General features: G+C 35.3%; 1 long non-coding RNA gene across 1 annotated transcript in view; it reads right to left on the bottom strand.

The window, feature by feature from the left end:
• Positions 1 to 14,066, bottom strand: part of LOC138704890 (uncharacterized) — a 680,302-nt gene extending 666,236 nt beyond the window's left edge. The window contains exon 1 of the long non-coding RNA XR_011333461.1: positions 13,170 to 14,066. This is a non-coding gene — a long non-coding RNA (uncharacterized lncRNA). The remainder of the gene's footprint in view (positions 1 to 13,169) is intronic.
• Between the last annotated feature and the right edge of the window lie 5,473 nt (positions 14,067 to 19,539).

Raw genomic sequence — 19,539 nt, 5'->3', positions numbered from 1 at the left:
CACTTTTAAAAATAGAGAGCTTGATGGAATTTACAACTAATTACTTAGTATTCTAGCTTCACCTCGTAGAGTGGACACTTTTGGAAGACACTATAGGGCAGATCTCGTCATAAGGAATAGGTCTAATCGCTAGTACTACACAATGATATTCCACTGGATTCCTCTTTATTATTCGTACTAGCCACTTACGGCCGTGTACCTCATTTGGTAGAGCAACTGACTATTGACTGGAAAATTCAGGTTCATTCATCCTCCTGTTAAATTGAGTACCGGGTCTTTAACAGGATAAAAGGCGGTCGGAGCGTGGTTCCGATCATATCACATTACTCTCGTGCCGAAGTCATGGAAGTATGGAGCTTAACTCAATGTCCTCTATACTCCTTCATGACTTGTTAACCGGATACTTGAGTCGTATAGATGCAAACCCCGACATTTCCACCTTTATTAATTTTTTAGGAAATGAAAAAAATGATTTACTAACAAACCATGTTACATAAAATGTGTAAACTGTACTAACCGTTTAAAGACAGAACTAACACCACAATCATTCCTTTAAATTACAAGAAATGTTAGTTGTTTTCTTTAAATATGACAAAATAATATGGAAATGTCTGAATTTGCTTTTTAATGATTATATGAATTGTTTATAATGTCCATTATAGAATTATTTTACAGCTGCTACTAACAAGACTGCACGAATTCGACACTAGATTTATTTATAATATATATTTCATACAATATTATTGAAAAACAAAAGTAAAAACTTAAATCAGTGGCGGACCTAGTGCTAAGACGATTTCAGAATTGCCACTAATTTTTAGACTTTTTTCTTCGAAAAAAATGTTTTAAACTTATTTGAAAGTATCCACAGTTAGTTTATATTTTATATATAGTATTATAAACATTTTATTTACAAAGAGGATATTTAGAATCGCCAATGCACACAGTATAAGTCCTCAATAACACCGCTTCATTTTGTGTTTCACAGAGGCATTAGTAATGACTTACTGTGTGCTGCATTATCAACCACTCGCCTGTAGAACTCAAGGTCACTTTGTTCCTTCCATTCATCTCTGAAATGACGCTTTAGTAATGAATCAATATCAGAACACTTGTCTTTTTTAACTGGGACACCTAAGGACAAATTTTCAAGTTTGATTTTGTCAATGTTATTATTACTATTTTTGAAAACAGAATTTGAAAATCATTGACGAGATCTTTAGCATGGTTCATCTCTGATTTTCAGAATTCCATTTTCACGAGTTGGGATCATCCTCTTAGCCTCGTTGAATTTGAAATGCTACTGTCCAGGAATTGTCATAAGTTCAGCATATGTTTTCCAGTCATATACTACTGGTATCTCTACCAAGCTATGTTATTGTACCAAATTGTACCATCTTTATACACGGGGACTAACAATCGTTGATCTTTTTTCTACAATTTTTTTCGATTTGCCCGAAAACTCTGTCTGAGGTAAGACAGCTATGGCCTGCTACAGGAAATACTCACACTTTATTACTTCACAATATCCAATTCGCTCGCAACGAAGTACAGTTGATAAGCGGTAGCAAAGCCGCGAATCACTTAATTCGCATCAGGTACTGGCTAACGGAAATGTCAGGGACTGTATCTCACTGCTCCGAGGAAATGCCGGCGTTTGAATCTAAACTCTGCATTCGCAGTGTCCAAATGAATAGAAATCGTCACTGTTTGCTTATAAATTATTAGTGAACATTTAGATTTCAAAGTAGAGAAAATTTTTGCGTGAAAATCTCATTTTCGCTGAAAAGTGTAAATGTCGGGGTTTGCATCTATATGACTCACTTCACCTTTCAAAATACACTTTCATCATATAAAAACATCTAAGCGATTTAAACATTTTCTCCAGAGTCTTTAACTTTTCGGTATGCCCACACGTGTTATGCAGGTTATGCAACCAACTCTTGGAACCAATTTAATTTCTTAATTCCTAATTTTATAAACCAAACTGCAGGGTATATACAGTTTCGGGAACACAACACACGCACCAAAAATTATGGTTAATTGTAACATTAATAACTACTACTTTCTTCGTCCATTTTGAATCTGAACCAATCATAATAATTAACCATTACCACCACCGCCTTCAGTCATTACTTCTATCATCATGACCGCCCCCAATCATCGCCAGCTTTATAACCACAGTCTTTAATCTTAACTACCATCATCACCACTGTCCTCAAACATCCCTAGCATCAACATTAGTTTTTACTCATCATTACCTCACCATTATAATCTTTACTCGTCACTACCATCACCACCGCCGCCAATCATCACCATCATCACCATCACCATCCTCAATCATCATCACTATCACAACCACCGTCTTCAAACCGTCATTACCACCACCGATTTCAATCACCACTGCAGTTCTGAATCATAGCTGCCATTACCACATCGTTTTCATTCATCACTACCACCACTACTACCGTCCTCAATCATAACTACTATTACCACCAGAATATTTATTCACCACTATCATTACCACCAGTCTTTACTTATCACTACCATCACCACCACCGTCTTCACTAATCACTACCTTCACCACCATCGACTTCGCTCATCACTACTATCACTGTCTTCACTCACCACTACAATCACCACAACCGTCTTCACTCATCACTACCATCTCCACAACAGTCTTCACTCACCACTACCATCACCACAACCGTCTTCACTCACCATTATCAACACTACAACCGTCTTCACTCGTCACTACCAACACCCCAACCGTCTTCACTCGCCACTACCATCACCACCATCGTCTTTACTCATCACTACCTTCACCACTATCGACTTCGTTCGTCACTATTTCACTCACCACTACTATCACCACAACCGTCTTCACTCATCACTACCATCTCCACAACAGTCTTCACTCACCACTACCATCATCACAACCGTCTTCACTCACCGCTACCAAAATCACAACCGTCTTCACTCGCCATTACCACCACCACCGTCTTCACTCACCACTACCAAAACCACAACCGTCTTCACTCATCGCTACCATCACCACCACCGTCTTCACTCGCCACTACCACCTCCACAACCGTCTTCACTCATCACTACCATCTCCACAACAGTCTTCACTCACCACTACCATCACCACAACCGTCTTCACTCGCCACTACCATCACCACCACCGTCTTCACCCATCACTACCATCTCCACAACAGTCCTCACTCATCACTACCAAAACCACAACCGTCTTCCCTCATCACTACCATCACCACCACCGTCTTCACTCGCCACTACCACCTCCACAACCGTCTTCACTCACCACTACCATCTCCACAACAGTCTTTACTCCCCACTACCATCACCACCACCGTCTTCACTCGCCACTACCATCACCACCACCGTCTTCACTCATCACTACCATCACCACAACCGTCTTCACTCACCATTATCAACAACACAACCGTCTTCACTCGCCACTACCAACACCACAACCGTCTTCACACACCACTACCATCACCACAACCGTCTTCACTCATCACCACCATCTCCACAACGTCTTCACTCATCACTATCATCTCCATAACAGTCTTCATTCACCACTACCATCTCCACAACCGTCTTCACTCACCACTACCATCTCCACAACCGTCTTCACTCACCACTACCATCACCACAACCGTCTTCACTCATCACTACCTTCTCCACAACCGTCTTCACTCATCACTACCATCTCCACAACCGTTTTCACTCATCACTACCATAACCACAACCATTTTCTCTCACCACCTCCATCTTCACAACCGTCTTCACTCATCACTACCATCGCCACAACCGTCTTCACTCACCACTACCACCTCCACAACCGTCTTCACTCATCACTACCATCTCCACAACCGTCTTCACTCATCACTACCATCTCCACAACCGTCTTCACTCATCACTACCATCTCCACAACAGTCTTCACTCACTACTACCACCTCCACAACCGTCTTCACTCATCACTACCATCTCCACAACCGTCTTCACTCACCACCACCATCTCCACAACCGTCTTCACTCATCACTACCATCTCCACAACCGTCTTCACTCATCACTACCATCTCCACAACCGCCTTCACTCATCACTACCATAACCACAACCATCTTCACTCACCACCTCCATCTCCACAACCGTCTTCGCTTATCACTACCATCAACACAACCGCCTTCACTCATCACTGTCATCATCATAACCGTCATCACTCTTCACTACCAGTACCACGAATATCTTCAATCATCACACCCATCACCATAACCGCCTTCACTCATCACTACCATCACCACAACCGTCTTCACTCATCATTACCTTCATACTTTCAAGTGTATTGTTCAAATTTTTGTAAATTTGTTATTCAAACTTTGTGAATGGCTGTTGGCTAACCTGCTTAATGTGCCATGTCGCTCTTTTGCTCAGATTTTCGTGGCTATCACTTAGGACATATAATGTATCGTTTTGATATTTATGAGATCTCTGTAATTTAATTCTTAATTCTTAAAATTACAGAGTTTAATTTTCACGAGCCCTTCTATTTGGAACTACTAGAGATAAAGGTTTAAAATATTGCTTACTTTCTTTAGAGACACTATGGATGTTTCAAACAAAGAATCATAATTGTTTGGCAAATATTTCGGGTTCCAGAGATATTTCACTGTAAAAACTTACTAAAAAAATAGTTCCCTTTAGGTATAAAAAATATTTTGAAGTACTATCTAGTTCTACATGATTGACGCAAGCAGAAGGTAAAGAATTAGCGTGAACGATCTTAAGTATATGCAATTTTTATTTTATAGAAAGTGGTTAAAACATGTCAATAATTCATATATTTTTTAATTTATATATTTCTTAAAACTTGCTAAAACTATATGTATGTGAAATATTTGCATGTCGTCAGTAACGGCAAGAATATTTTACACATGTGGGAAAAATTTGAAGCAAGAATTTTAAGATAAAGCAAAATAAGTATGAAAGCTTCAATGCATGCTCACAAAGTGTACGTAGGCTACTTCCCGCCCAGCTTAAACTCTAGACTGAATACCTTATTTTCTTTCTAAACCGAAATTGAGGCATATCCCTTGCCATAATTCGTAATTGAACGTGAAACTCACCAGTGGTAACTGATACAATTATGCTGCATTAATGAGGTGCCTAAGGATAGACTAACCCGCCTCTCATATGCGCTATCGAAGTTGCCTACGGTGCACGGCGCACAGTACAGAGAGCTCAACATTAGAAACTCAAATTTTTTATTTTTCATCTTACGTTTTCATCTTATTATTTAACTTACTCCGGTATAACTACTTAAAACACAATGAGATGTAGAAAAGAATGCATTTGAACCAACACTAAATTCTCCACAATGCGGACCTCGGTAGCTGTGTGGTCAACACGATGTGGAGACGTCACAAGACAAGAGACAGATATCCAGTCCATGAATGGAGATAAATCTCCGCCAATCTCGACAATCGAACCACGGACCGCTTGATATTTAAATCTTATATTAAATAATCAAATCAGTTTATAATTTCATACACTCTATAGCTAAAAGTTATATTGCATTTTACTAGGTCGTCTTAAAAGTCCTTTCATATAAATGTTCACTCAATTGTCTCTGATTTACTAGGTGACGGATAATTCGTTTTTATCTTTGCTGGCATTGTTTTGAAACACATTTTCAAGAAGCATTGAGTTGCATAGCTATATGCTGTATATAGTGCGCATTATCTTCAGTTTCTCATTGTAAACGTGGTAAACGTGCGAGGACACAATCGCAATCAGAGTGCTTCCGCTTTATTTTGAAAGAAAAACCATGAGTGCGAAATCAACAGCTGAAGAAATAGTATGTGAAGTGGAAGGTGAAAGAGTGATCAGTAATAGGACGGCATCGAACTGGTTTACGGTATTCAATGGTGGAAACCTAAGACTTGAAGGCAAACCTCACTCAGGAAGATCACTTATTCCAGAGAATGAGGTTATATCCACCATACTAAAGAGCAGCCACTTGCCAGTAGCAGTGAATTGTCAGCAAGTCTTGATGTTATCTAAGGCCAAAATCTGTCGCTACCTGCACCAATTTGTGATTGATCTAAACTGGACGATTAGATCCTTATGAATTATTGTTCGAAGCACAGTTATAAGAAAAGAATTTTTTGAGAAGATGCAATAAGGGAGGCAAAAATTGGCATTAGAATTTTAAAATTCTTATAAAAAGGATAAATCTTCCGAAGTGTAAGTGCTATAAAATTTATTTTACATTTCTAACAAAGTGTCATGTACATGTTGAACAGTTTGGATATTATTTCTGAGTTGGGAAAATTTTGTATATTGTAGGGCCTACATAAAATTACATCTAGAAAGTCGAGTTCAATTTTTTGCGAGGGAGTTTCGCTGCTTTCAAAAAAAGTCCTAAGGAATTCTTATAAATATTATTCCAGAAACAAAACATTTAACTACTCACTATACTTACATAGATTTGTTTCATTTCAGTAAAAAAAAAAAATTGTAATTTTGTACAGCCGTTCAAAACATGTTTGAACCCCAAAGTAATATATATATATATATATATATATATATATATATATATATATATATATATATATAAAACAGCATAAGAATTTTCTTTTTACGAAATATGCACAAATGAATTTCATGGAACTCTGAAAGTCCATGATTATATTATAATATTAATTTTAAACACTTCAGCCGCTATGTAAGTAACTGTTTCAATTTTGAATGTATGGAAGGGGCAGTCATTTGGAACGAATCCGTGTACGTTGCAGATGTTATCTTTTCCCTGTGCAATGTCCACACGATAACCCATCTTCGAGGGCGTCGTGCCATGCGTTCCATATACGAAGCATAATAACTGTAAGCCAGCACGTTTCTTATACCGCATTTATGACAAAATTGTTTTATACCTATATCAGGAACCTCCTAATTCTCACAGCTTAGTCATGACTCAGTCACCTGATAACTACTAATCAAGTAGTACAGAATTTCATTGCCAAGACTTGTGAGCACTGCCCCCCCCCCAAACTTATCTCAACTTTTTTTTCTATTAACGTTAGAAAATATTGAATTCAAAAGATCTTTTTTGCTTTTGTTTATGATTACGTTTCTGTGCTTAAATTGATGAATTAATGTCTTCAGATCATGTGTCTCAACTATAATATTTATTTTAAATTTCTGAATATATAAGAATTGCTATACCTCATTTGAGGAATGGAAGCACTGTAATGTTTCTTTTGTAACAGCCTGTACTCATTTGTTAGAAGTCTGCAGATGTTCAGGCCACCATTTAGAGAATATGAAGAACACTGCACAACAATGCAGCAAGAAGAAAAAAGTGATCCCGGTATAATGTGTAACTTAAAGACGAGATTAAATAAAATAATTAGAGTTTACATTTCATATAACATCTTCAGGAAGTTAAACTTCATATAAAAACGTTTCTGTTAGCACTGTCACGTAGTTTTATTGATGTATGCATGTTTTTCTGTACGAGAAAGGAAAATAGGGAGATTGTTTTAAGTTATAACTTATTATAATTTGTAGTAGACCTACAGTTCAAGCCCTATACAAGTCGGTCCGAAACATCGCGAATATGGATGTAACACTGTAAGAAACATACCCCGGAATATACCTTTATTACATGATCATATTCCGATATACTGTACCACGGTGAATCTATAACAGGGGGAGGAGGTAAATGATGTCCCCCATAACCCCGTTATATGGGGATTCTATGGTTTTGCTTTGCCCCCCCCCAAGGAAACGGTTCTATTTCCGTCTATGCTTGTGAGAGATTTTTGGCAGGCTAAATGGTTATCGATCAAATTTTCGAAGATTAGGTCTATTCGAGTCACTCCATCAATGTCGTTAGATGCCGGTTCCTTATTGATGACATTTCAGAAACTCTTACTAATCTTTGTGTAATGTTCGTATTTAAGAGGAGACGTAAAATGTTTCATTTCTTCGCATTATTATTATTATTATTATTATTATTATTATTATTATTATTATTATTATTATTATTATTATTATTATTATTATTCACTGGAAACTTTCTAATACAGGTAATTTATGAACAGTGTATATTACATCAGACTTTTTAAATTATAGTAAAGTTCTGCATAGCCTTCGCTCCTTAAATTGTTACACTGTTATATTTGGTGTACTGTAACGAGATGAATGTATTATTTTTTTCTTACTTACTTGCAAATGGCTTTTAAGAAATCCATATGTTCATTGCCGCCCTAAAATAAGCCCGCCATCGATCACTATCCTGAGCAAGATTAATCCAATCCCTACTATCATATCCCACTTCCCTCAAACCAATCTAATATTATCCTCTCATCTACGTATCGGCTTCCCCAAAGGCCTCTTTCCCTTTCAGCTAACACTCTATAATATGCATTTTTGGATTCACCCATGCGTGATACATTTTTTTTTCTTAAGTTCATTTAAACACGCTTTAACATCTGTGGTCATGTCGTATGTGGAGGATCTTTGGGTTTATCAGTAGGCCGTTTTAATATTGTTGAGTTCCTGTTTCTATTGTCATGTGTTATACGAGTTGATGGCTTCTGTTCACGCCACTGATTTTAGATTGTCATTAATGTTTATGATATTTGTGGTGAATTATGGCACGTAAATTTCCAATCCGACATTTGCCTTTGAAACTGAGGGAAACCATGAAAAACTCCAGTTGCATTGGCCGGCCACGGGTTTGAATCGGGGACCTCCCGAATGCGAGTCTCAAACGTTACCATCTGAGCCAACTCGCTCGGTTAATATTATTATTATTATTATTATTATTATTATTATTATTATTATTATTATTATTAGGGTATTTTATTATCATCATTGTTATTACTACTGCTATCATTACTAACACTATTGTTGCTACGTATTTAATTATATTCCCGCAACTAATTAAATGATTATTGCCGACATTTTCGGTAGTATCTTTAATTCCTTATACTTGGATGAGTTCTTGAATGTATAAACATGAAATATTGTCATTTGTGTTACTCTGTCTCCTGTACTAAGAAGTTTGACACCAATTTTGGAAGTCGATATACTTCTTACGTGTTGAAGGTCTTGATATTTGTAGAAATTTTATAGACATTAAAATGAGAAACAAGTCTCAAGTGTATTATAGATTTTTACTATTTATGTAAATATATGTGAAGGTAATATTTTAATAGCATTTGCACATAAACATCAGACTGGAAATATATGACGTTTCTATTTTCAATAGGGTAATTTTCAAGTACGCATACATAACAAATTCTTACATGTTACCGCATATTGGCAATTTAAGAGTTGTTTTCATGTTTTCGAGAGGTAAGAAAGAAAAATGATAAAGTCTTGACATGAAAGATTTATTATGACGTCACTTGTGCTACCATGCAAACGGAAGTGTAAGATGAACTTGATGCTTCGAAGATTTCCACACAATAGTCATAGAAGTATTGGGTATATGAGTTATGTATATGCATGACTATCAAATAAAATATGCTACAGTGTTAAAGAAAGTCTACATTGCAGTTTATTAATTTAATTGGAGCATAGACGTTCCTTGCAATCTTGCAATTTCCTTAAAATTTCCGTAAACTTTTAATTCTTACATTATTTTAATTAACTGTCACATTATTTTCAAGTTCGGGTTATCTTTTTTCAGTTGGTTATTTAATGACGCCGTATCAATTACTAGGTTATTTAATATCGATAAAATGTGTGATAGCGAGGTAGTATTTGACGAGATGAAGCCGAACATCCGACGTGGAATTACCTGACATTTGTCTTACAGTTAGAAAATCTCGGGGGAAAATAACTTTGTCAGTTAATCAGTCCAAGCGGGAATAAAAGTCAAATTCCACCGCAGCTTCCGATCAGGAGGCAAACGTACCTACCGTCTGACCTATGCTTGTAACCTGTAATTATCTCAGATTTCAATGGTTTAAATAATAATGTTGTCAAATCTTCATTCTACCGTTGCTTTTCAAATTTACAGATAGTTCAAGAAATAATCTTGACCCAATATTAATATAATATTTTATAAAATACTTTCTAAACCATATACAGAGTGAACCGTAGATAATGTCATTAACTTCAGGGATTTATTCTTCGAGATATTTCAAACAAAAAAAGTTTAATACAATTTTTCTCGTTTTTGTTTCATTTTCCAGATAAAAATTGTTTTATATGAAACATTTCATAGCGTGTTTTGGGAAAGCCATTGATTGAATTCTCAATATGTTCAATCAACTTAAGAGAGCAGTGTAATGTGATAATAAATTGTTGAAAAATAATATTTTTGTCCTTTAAATGTGCAGAAATTTGATCCGAACAAATGTAACATTATAAAATTCCTTTGCAGAACGAAAAGCTATATTTGTTCGGATCAAATTTCTGCACATTTAAAGGATAAAACTAAAATTCTTTCAATTATTTATTGTCGTAATACACTGGTATCTTAAATTGACTGAGCATATTGGGAATTCAATCAGTGGCTTTCCCAAAACACGCTATGAAATGTTTCATATAAAACAATTTTTACCTCAAAAATGAAACAAAAAAAAACGAGCAAAATTGTATTAAAGTCTTCTGTTTGAAATATCTCAAAGAATAAACCCCTAAAATTAATGACATTACTTACGATTCACACTGTATGTATGTATGTATGTATGTATGTATGTATGTATGTATGCATGTATGTATACACACACATGTATATATATAATGTTCAACTTCTACGCAGAACCAGAAAAACTTCGAAATTCATTCATCTAACTCTCTCTTAATTTCCGACTAGAACATTGGTCATTATCAGTTCTTACATACATTTGATGCTGCATGTGAATAGGACCGGTCTTTGAAAAACATCAGTAAAGAACACTCATCTTTCTATTGGTAGGGTTTAGTAATTTGTAACGTTATGTATAAAGTTCCCAAAAGCATTGTTTCATTACCATCCGCATGGCAAACGATCTCTAGGTCGTCCGAAGAAGAGATGGACTGAAAATTCTAGTTTGAGACCATAACAGGTCACTCAGTCTAATACTTGTTAGGAAGACGACGACGATGACGTATAAAATTCTTGTTCTTTCTTGGGTCTCCAGTTCACAATGTACTTGGTTATAAAGTTAATACTAGATAAACAGATGGTAAGAGTCCCGTGATATGTAGCCGATGCGATGCCAAAGACGTACTGACAACACACAGATTTGCATGCCTTAAACAGGATACAAAGTTAAGATTGTGACTTCCATACAGTGTTAAAGTTGTGCCTTGAGATTACGTAATTTCTGTACTTTCGGGTCGTCTCCATTGTCATTCTCGACGCCATAGTATTCAAGATGCGAACTTGACCCGTTCAGTTTGTACCTTGTCTGAAATTGTCTATTTATTACGAGATTCTTTAATAGATCTATTCTATTAACTTCCATTCTATTTATATGTTGTAATTATATATTTTTTCGTCAATTTTACAGTAAGATTAGATACTCTTTCTGTTATTACCTTTTTTGACATTATATATAATCTTCAGCTAGAGACTCAAGGGTTGAATTTTAGCATATTACATTTATTTTCCAGTACCCTCTGTCAATAGAATACAATACTACAGAAACTGATTTAGATTTTCACATACTCTTGGTTACTAGCACTTCCATTTATGTTTTGGACCGCTATTCTGGCATTCTGAAGAATTACACTTCTGATTTAGGGACTTAGGATAACATTAAGGCGGAATTTATTATACCAGATGCTAGAATCATTGGCGATTATGATTTTAATTTAATTTTGCATTGGCGAGAATTGATAAATTTTGCCCGCAGCCTTTTCATTCAGAAACTGATTTTATTTACCCTAAATTTGTGATATGTCTTTACTTCTCTTCTGAAGGAAACCATGCTAAATAATTTTATCTCATCCGGCCGAGTTTGAATCATCTATCATCGGGTGTATTGACAAGTGTAGTGATCACAACCTGACTTTACATATATTGTGAACTTTATTATTTTTATAGAATGATTCACGAGGATTTACCTTGCCTTACGGAGGTTATTTCTGAAGACATTCTGAGCAAAAAATATCATATAAACATTTGTCCTAATCTCAATATTTTCAGAGTTACACTAATTTGAAGTTGTTATCAAAATATCATTATTCTTAAGTTTTAAGGGTAAAGTAATATTACAGATAAAGAATGAACTATTCAGGAGTTTCATTTATTTAATTAGCTAGTATTCTGAAGCTAAAAATATGTTGTGAATTCCGTAGTTGCTTCGTACAGATTTTTTTTTTCGATTTTTAACTACAAAATTATATTTTCTTACGCATTTATCACATAATTGTTACAAATCACGCCACTCTTGTAAATTCTTCAAGACTGTACTTTAGGATTCATAATTAAACTGTAAAGAATCAAGTTCGTAAAATCGTATGATTTGTAACAATTTTTATGATAATTGCGTAAAAATGATGTAATTTTTAATTAAAAATTGAAAAACAGAATCTGTACAAAGCAACTGACAACCCATTTTTAGCTTCAGAACACTAACCAATTAAAGAAATGATATTCCTGAATAGTTCATTCGCTATTTGTAATATTCTTTTATCCTTAAAACTAAAGAAAAAAAAAAGGTATTTTACAAACAACTTGAAATTAGTGTAACTCTGAAAATATTGAGATTAGGACAAATGTTTATATGACATTTTTTGCTCAGAATGTCTTCGGAAATAAGCTCCGTAAATGACGGTAAATCCTCGTTAATCACCCTGTATTAAAAATAGTACTGCTGTAATGAATACTTTTGATATTTAAACTATGATATGCAGATAACATCTGTTCTGGAAGTAAGGATTAAATCCCCAATAACTACTCCAGAATATTGTAAACTGAAGATAGTGAAAATATGTTTACTATATACTTGCAATTGAAACCAAAGATTATAATGTTGACGATATCTTTAACGAGGAACCGATCATGCTAATAAGATTCCCCACTTCATACCTTAATAAATGGGATTGGTTGTGCACCGGTTCGCGGCAATGAACAATTCCGATGAACATGCTTCACAATCTGTGCAGCTTCCAACTCGTTAAAGTGTCCTACTTACGTGCTGGAAGTGATTGAAGCCGCAACTTTCCTGATGAAAGGTTGTAGAGTCCTGGTCTTAACTGAAGCAGCGGTGGTGGCTTGTGCGGAAACTGGTCGTGGGTGACCAGAATTTTAAATAGGTGACTTCTTACCCTTCTGCTTCTTTTTCTCTCTCAGTTCATCTTGCCTTATCAGAATTCTATGCGCAACTTTGTAGACATAAGATTAATTTATCATCATTTATTTTTTGTCTCTCAAAGTTTGTTAGCTATTAGTTCTCTGCTAATATATAGCATGGAAGTATTAGACATGTGTTATTAACTGTTAAAATTGTACATACATGCTTGGGACTTAACTTTATTGAGAATGTTTAAAGTATTTTAAGTACTTATTATATTATATTTCTATTTTAAATACTTGAATTTATTCATTTGTTATTTTATTACCTGGGTAACATATTCGCTTGCACTTTTGCACTTGTTCACACGTTTTACAACATAGATTTTCAATATTTTAATTAAAACGAATGCACTGTCTTCATCGTAGTCCTTCACTGCCACTTTCGAGTCTTGCACCGAAACTTTCGAATCACAGTCGATAAAATTTTGCTATTTATATTTCTTACGAACAGACCCAACTTTTACATTCTCTTCAACACGAACACTGCTTCAACTATGCGCGCTTCGTTATGTCGGAATAATGAGTTCCAACTGCGAAAAAATGTGATCAGTTGGTAAAACCGTTGTAAAACAGCACTTCTAAAGATTTGCATTTGTATTTACGCCGTCACACGAACTTGTATCAGCAAACTGCTTGAAAAGAGTACTTTCAGCTGTTTCCTGACGACAGGAGGAGGGGAAGGGAGTAACGGGTGTGTCTTTGAAAACGCCATCCCCTACGCTGGAGCTCTCGCCTGTGCATATGCAACCAGCACTACTGCGCCGTGGCACACCCCGACTCTAAAGCTCGTAGTACGCCCCTCCCCCAAGCACTGTAACCATAGAAACGGTTCGAGAGTCGGAAAATCAGAGACATCTGTCCAGTTTTAGATGTACTAATTAGTTCCTTCGTTTTTATTTATTCCGATTGTCAGTCACTGCTTCGAAATAGGCTACGCCATTCAGTCACATCGTTGTATGCAAACTGTCCGTACGTGTTAAATAGATTAAATACAGGCGCATATTGCTGTTTATAGTTACTGCAGTCCGGATGTTTGGCAAAACGCCTTTTCTTAGTGATTACTATTTTAAGAATTTAAATTGTAGAGAAAATTGTTTATCACTTACGAAGTATTTCAAGCGAATTTTTATTTTGATTGTATTGTTAACCTATTTTTATCGTCTTTTTCTGCCTATTGGTAGAGGAGAAGGTTGTAATATGGTACGGTCTTTTTCCATGGTCTCTTATTTGAAAACAACGAAGTTAAAAATGGGATTTGAGATGATCCCTTATAGGAATATCATTTCTCTTTACGTGTGCAAACTCATAACATGATTATATGAAGGAATCAGATACAGTGAAACCTGTTCAAATCGGAACCTGAATAATTCGGAATCCTGTCTACTTCGGAACAATTTATTGGTCCCGGCGAAATTCGTATGTATTATTTTGTAATTTTTCCTGAATAAAACGGAAACTGTCTGCTACTATTCAAAACCGAAATAATATTTTGGATACACTATATTTTGTAACCATATTTTGAAACAGGGTGTAATTTCAAGGACTATACGAAATATATAGGTCACTAAGATAAAAACAAGTTTTCTTTGCAAAATTTTAGAGAGTGCGAGGGTGTGTTGGCCTGTCAGTCATAAATTTTATTACCCTGTTGACTAGATTTTCAATGCTTCACACCCGTAAACTGTCGTACCTAGACAGAGCGCAAGTATAGTGATTTCCTGGTAAAAAAAAGTTGCGTAAAATGTGGCATTAACATTAAGTGATGAAATAAACGTTATCGAGTTAAAGGAAAATTAGAAACGAAGTGTATGTGAAATAACGTTGAAGTTCAGTTGTGAAAAACTCAGTGTGACACTTTAAAGATGAAGATCATAATGAGTGAGTGGCTTGCGGCGAATAATGATAACATAAAAGGAACCAGAAAGAAACTGTTTATGTGGAAATAAATGAACTGTTGTGGGAGTGGGTTCTTCATGACCTTTCAAAGAACATGTCAATTTCTGGATCTATTTAGCAAAGCAAGCCATTGAACTGGGAAAGAAATTAGATAAACCAGAATTCAAGCCTTCTAATGGATGGCTCCTAGTCCAATTAATTAATAATGTGCAGTGATATACAGAAAAATATTATAGTATAGTGTTAGATATTAAATTCAATGAGATTAGTAAACTTTAGTAGTGTTTAATGAGTAATGAGTGAGTTACAATAACATTTGTATAGAAAATGAGATTTGAATCACGATGATTCACCAACGGAATAAGCTACAGAAAGCTGATTTAATATAAGTAGTGTTAAACGGAATATTTTGTATTCCTTGCAGTTTGCAACGTGCCATTTTGTTTTTCATGTATACGAAGGATAAAATATTTCATTTTAATGTAATACCTGAATAATACGGAAACCTGTCCTCAACGGAAAAAAAATTAGGACCATGTCACTTCCGTCTTGAACAGGTTTCACTGTATTATGTTTTAGAAAGTTTTCATGCCGCATAATTGAGGGCTTTGCCGGAAGAAAGGCGGATAGACCTATACGCCCTTCTTCGGGAAAACAGTTTAAAATGTAGTGAATAATTATAGTAGCGAAATTTTGTTTTGATTGTACTGTGCATACCTGCAGGACAGGGCTGCGTGCGTGTATAACATTTTATTCAGGTGCGTTTTAAAATCTTAGATTGCATGTATCTCAATTCGTCATACTGACGTATACGCCCTTTTTCCGGCAAACCCCTCAATTGTACTTCCAGAAAATAGGACAGACAAACTGCCTGCGTAAGTTCTAAACATTAACCTGGAATCACATACAATGCTTAAGACATAGACACTGGTAACACATTAGACACATCATATGGAAGTCAATGTCTTGATAGTTATGTCAAAAATATGAAGTTCTCAGTTTTCCATGGGTGAAGGCCCTAGTTTTCTTCTCAGCACCTTTCATGCACGTTTATCAGTACCTTACACACAAATTAGAATCCTGGACATCTGTTTTTCTCACACGAATAGTAATGTAATATGGGACAACCCTGTCCCATAATACTACCACTCATACCATAGCAGAAAACCTAGAATAAATTTAATTTACAATGTCATTTGATTTCCATGGTGCTGAGCATTACAAATCTATACCTCCTACTTTTTTACGCATAAAGAGAATTTCTCTACCTTAATTTGTTACTGCGTAACATCAGAGAAAAGCACCTTCTGTAAAAACTTTTAACATTGGCGTAATGAACATGATACCCTCTAATGCACAACTCTCACACGATGGAATTATTGAATCCCATTGCAGTGTGATGTAGTTTATGCTGTGGGCAATTTTATGGTTTATGGTGGCTGTACTGTTTACTTTATTTTTTCTGAACGTACCCTGATCTTCTCCTCCACTGATTGGAGGAACGACACGCACCGCCGGCCTGGGCTTGGAGACCGAGCGAATGTTCAGTTGGTGAGACAATTCGACGTAGTTACGACTTCAAGAGAGAAACGGGTAGTCTCCCGTCTCTGCTGAGATAGTCAACTCATCGTATTACGTGGTTCCGGTGGTCAAGGTGACCCCGCTGATTTGGATAGCTGGGACTATCGTCTGTGTGGTATAATTCATCGGTGGAACATCGTTTGGATATCATCGCTTTACAGACTAAGGGATGGTCTGTTTCATTCTCAGCATTCCTGATTTTCATATTCTATACGACGAGGGATCATCGACGTCCATAAGCCTACAGGGAAGTTCTCTGGGGCCGTTACGCCATTACAGTATTGGTTACCGTGTGCGTTCCATGGATTTGAACTTTGATTCAGCTAAAGGTTGGAGACTACAACTTTATATGTCTTATTTGAGCCGAGTTTATTCAGACTGTATTTTCAATGAGTGTTCAGTTTACTCTGTTATACATCGCCTTTCTTACATTCATTTTGATGGCAGACATTAATTTTCTCTCTTTCATTATCTCACTAATTTATATTGTTATTAGATCTATAATTCTTTGTTTTGGTATTTTTACTTTAATTTATCTCTCTCAGTTTGTTAATATTAAATTGTTATAATTATTATGGTACTTATATTATTTATGAAAGGCAACCAAAAATCCTAAAGTTACGATCCTTTCCTCTTTCCTGGGGTTTACTCAGGCATGCTGATACAACAGCAGACAAAGGCTACCCGAGGAGGAAAATATGCCACTGTATGTAACAGATAGCGCCACTAATTTCAGAAAATCAGCCGTGTTCCATTTTATAATCCCGTCCCATATTACCACCTTCTCCTCTACAATTTTAAAATGTATCTCGCTTTTTCTGAATAAAATAAGGAAATTGATACGTAAAAATTTTGTTTAGAAAATAGTTACAAATGTGAATTCTACATTTTACATATTTCATCACATTCATTTACTACAAGATGCAGCTTGTTAAAGCCCTGACAGTCAAAGTTCTAAGAAGTTGGTCCTTACTGTTTGTTAATAGCCTTCCTCTACCCACATTATTGCGTAATGCTTTAGTTGAAGAGTAAGTTCACATTATAAAAGAGACATTATTCTTTCATTTGCTTTTAAGTTTCAACATGTCAAGTTTCATAAGCCGTTGAGTAGCAAATTTAAAAATTACTTACGAGAATTTTGTTTCGATATTATGTTCTCTATTGATGTCGCATTTCTTCTGTGGAAAGAGTGTGAAAAAGCAGTTAAACATAAAAAAGTATTTCAAGTCACATCATCTGTCTACTGTCAATTATCAGTCCTCAGTTTCCAAAATCTGCACAAAATAAGATAGAGTTAATTTCTAAGACTATTAAAACGCCAAATTGTTAACCAGAATTTTCTCTTGACTTGTGTGAAATATTTTATGCATGCTGAAATTCTCTTGTAGAAGTTGCAGGATCAAACTGTAGTGAAATTGCTTGAGAAATATGCAGGTAGAAGATTGCCAAGTGAATCTATTTTAAGGGAAAATTATGTTAATGTGTGCTACGAAGTTGTTACTGGCAAGATTCATTGTGAATTTAGTGGGAAAAGAATCTGAGTTTCAATTTTATTGAAGAAAGTACTAATGGCATAGGATGTTCTATCGCAAACATTATCTTTGGAACAATGGAAATGTGCACTGAATAATTGAATATCTGTTAACAATAGAACAATTAAAATGCTTAAACAATTTCGCAGGTGTTTATAAACGCTCTAAATCTGTTTTGGTCGTATGGGATAGAACATAATGACGTTTAGCTTTTCTTACTGGCTCAGCATCTACAACAAACACATTAAAAATGATTTTTCCAACAATTTTTCACATGACTTGTCGCTCATGAAATATATAGGACAGGGCTGGCAATTGGCTTCCCGTATGAGCGTTTTACCCGTACGGGCAAATGAAAACAGGTTATTTTCCCTCGCAGGAAGGACTGCTATCCCTCTGTAAGATAGCGGTGAAGGGGAATGTAGGCACTTCGTTTCGTACAGATTAAAAAACATGTCAGGTGCAGGAAATATAATTTAAAACGTCATTATGGTGTGTTCCATGCTGAAAAATATAAAGATATCGTTAGTGATGAAAGGATGAATTGACTTACTATACTTAGAGAGGACGTAAGGCTAAGTGGTATTATTTTAATTTGTATGTACTGTATTTAACAATCTAAAGTTTGATCCTGAAGCATAATATAGAGAACGAAAAAAATGGAGACAAATTAAGAGCAAGTGTGACGGATTGAACTTCGTAGGTTAAGAGCTGTAGAGAGGATTGCTGTATCAAAATTCTTTACACTGTCCATTGAAAATATTATTAAAAGAGAAATGAAAAAACAAATCTAAAACCTTTGTAAATCTGTGTTTTTTTGCAATAAGCTATATTTATTATTTTGTATTCTGATTTTAAAAAATGTTGGCATGTATGAAATTTACGTATTCGTTTTTGTTGCGTTAATTATTTTCATTATAATGTGCTGTTTGCTAGGTACGCTTATGTTGTTTATAAAGTCTTAGATTTACAAACTGTGATAATATTATTTTCTTTGACAAAAAATTTAACTTTAAAGCTGCGATTTATTTACTATTATTTTATTATTGTTACTACTACTACTACAACAACTACTACTACTACTACTACTACTACTACTACTACTACTACTACTACTACTACTACTACTACTACTACTACTACTACTATTGAAGCATAGTGAAGAGTATTATAATTTAATACGAGTAGAATAAACATGTT

Source organism: Periplaneta americana, chromosome 8 (genome assembly GCF_040183065.1).
Source record: "Periplaneta americana isolate PAMFEO1 chromosome 8, P.americana_PAMFEO1_priV1, whole genome shotgun sequence".
Classification (NCBI taxonomy): Eukaryota; Metazoa; Arthropoda; class Insecta; order Blattodea; family Blattidae; genus Periplaneta; species Periplaneta americana.
Note: the sequence above shows the minus strand (reverse complement) of the source record. Positions and strands in the feature narration are given on the sequence as shown.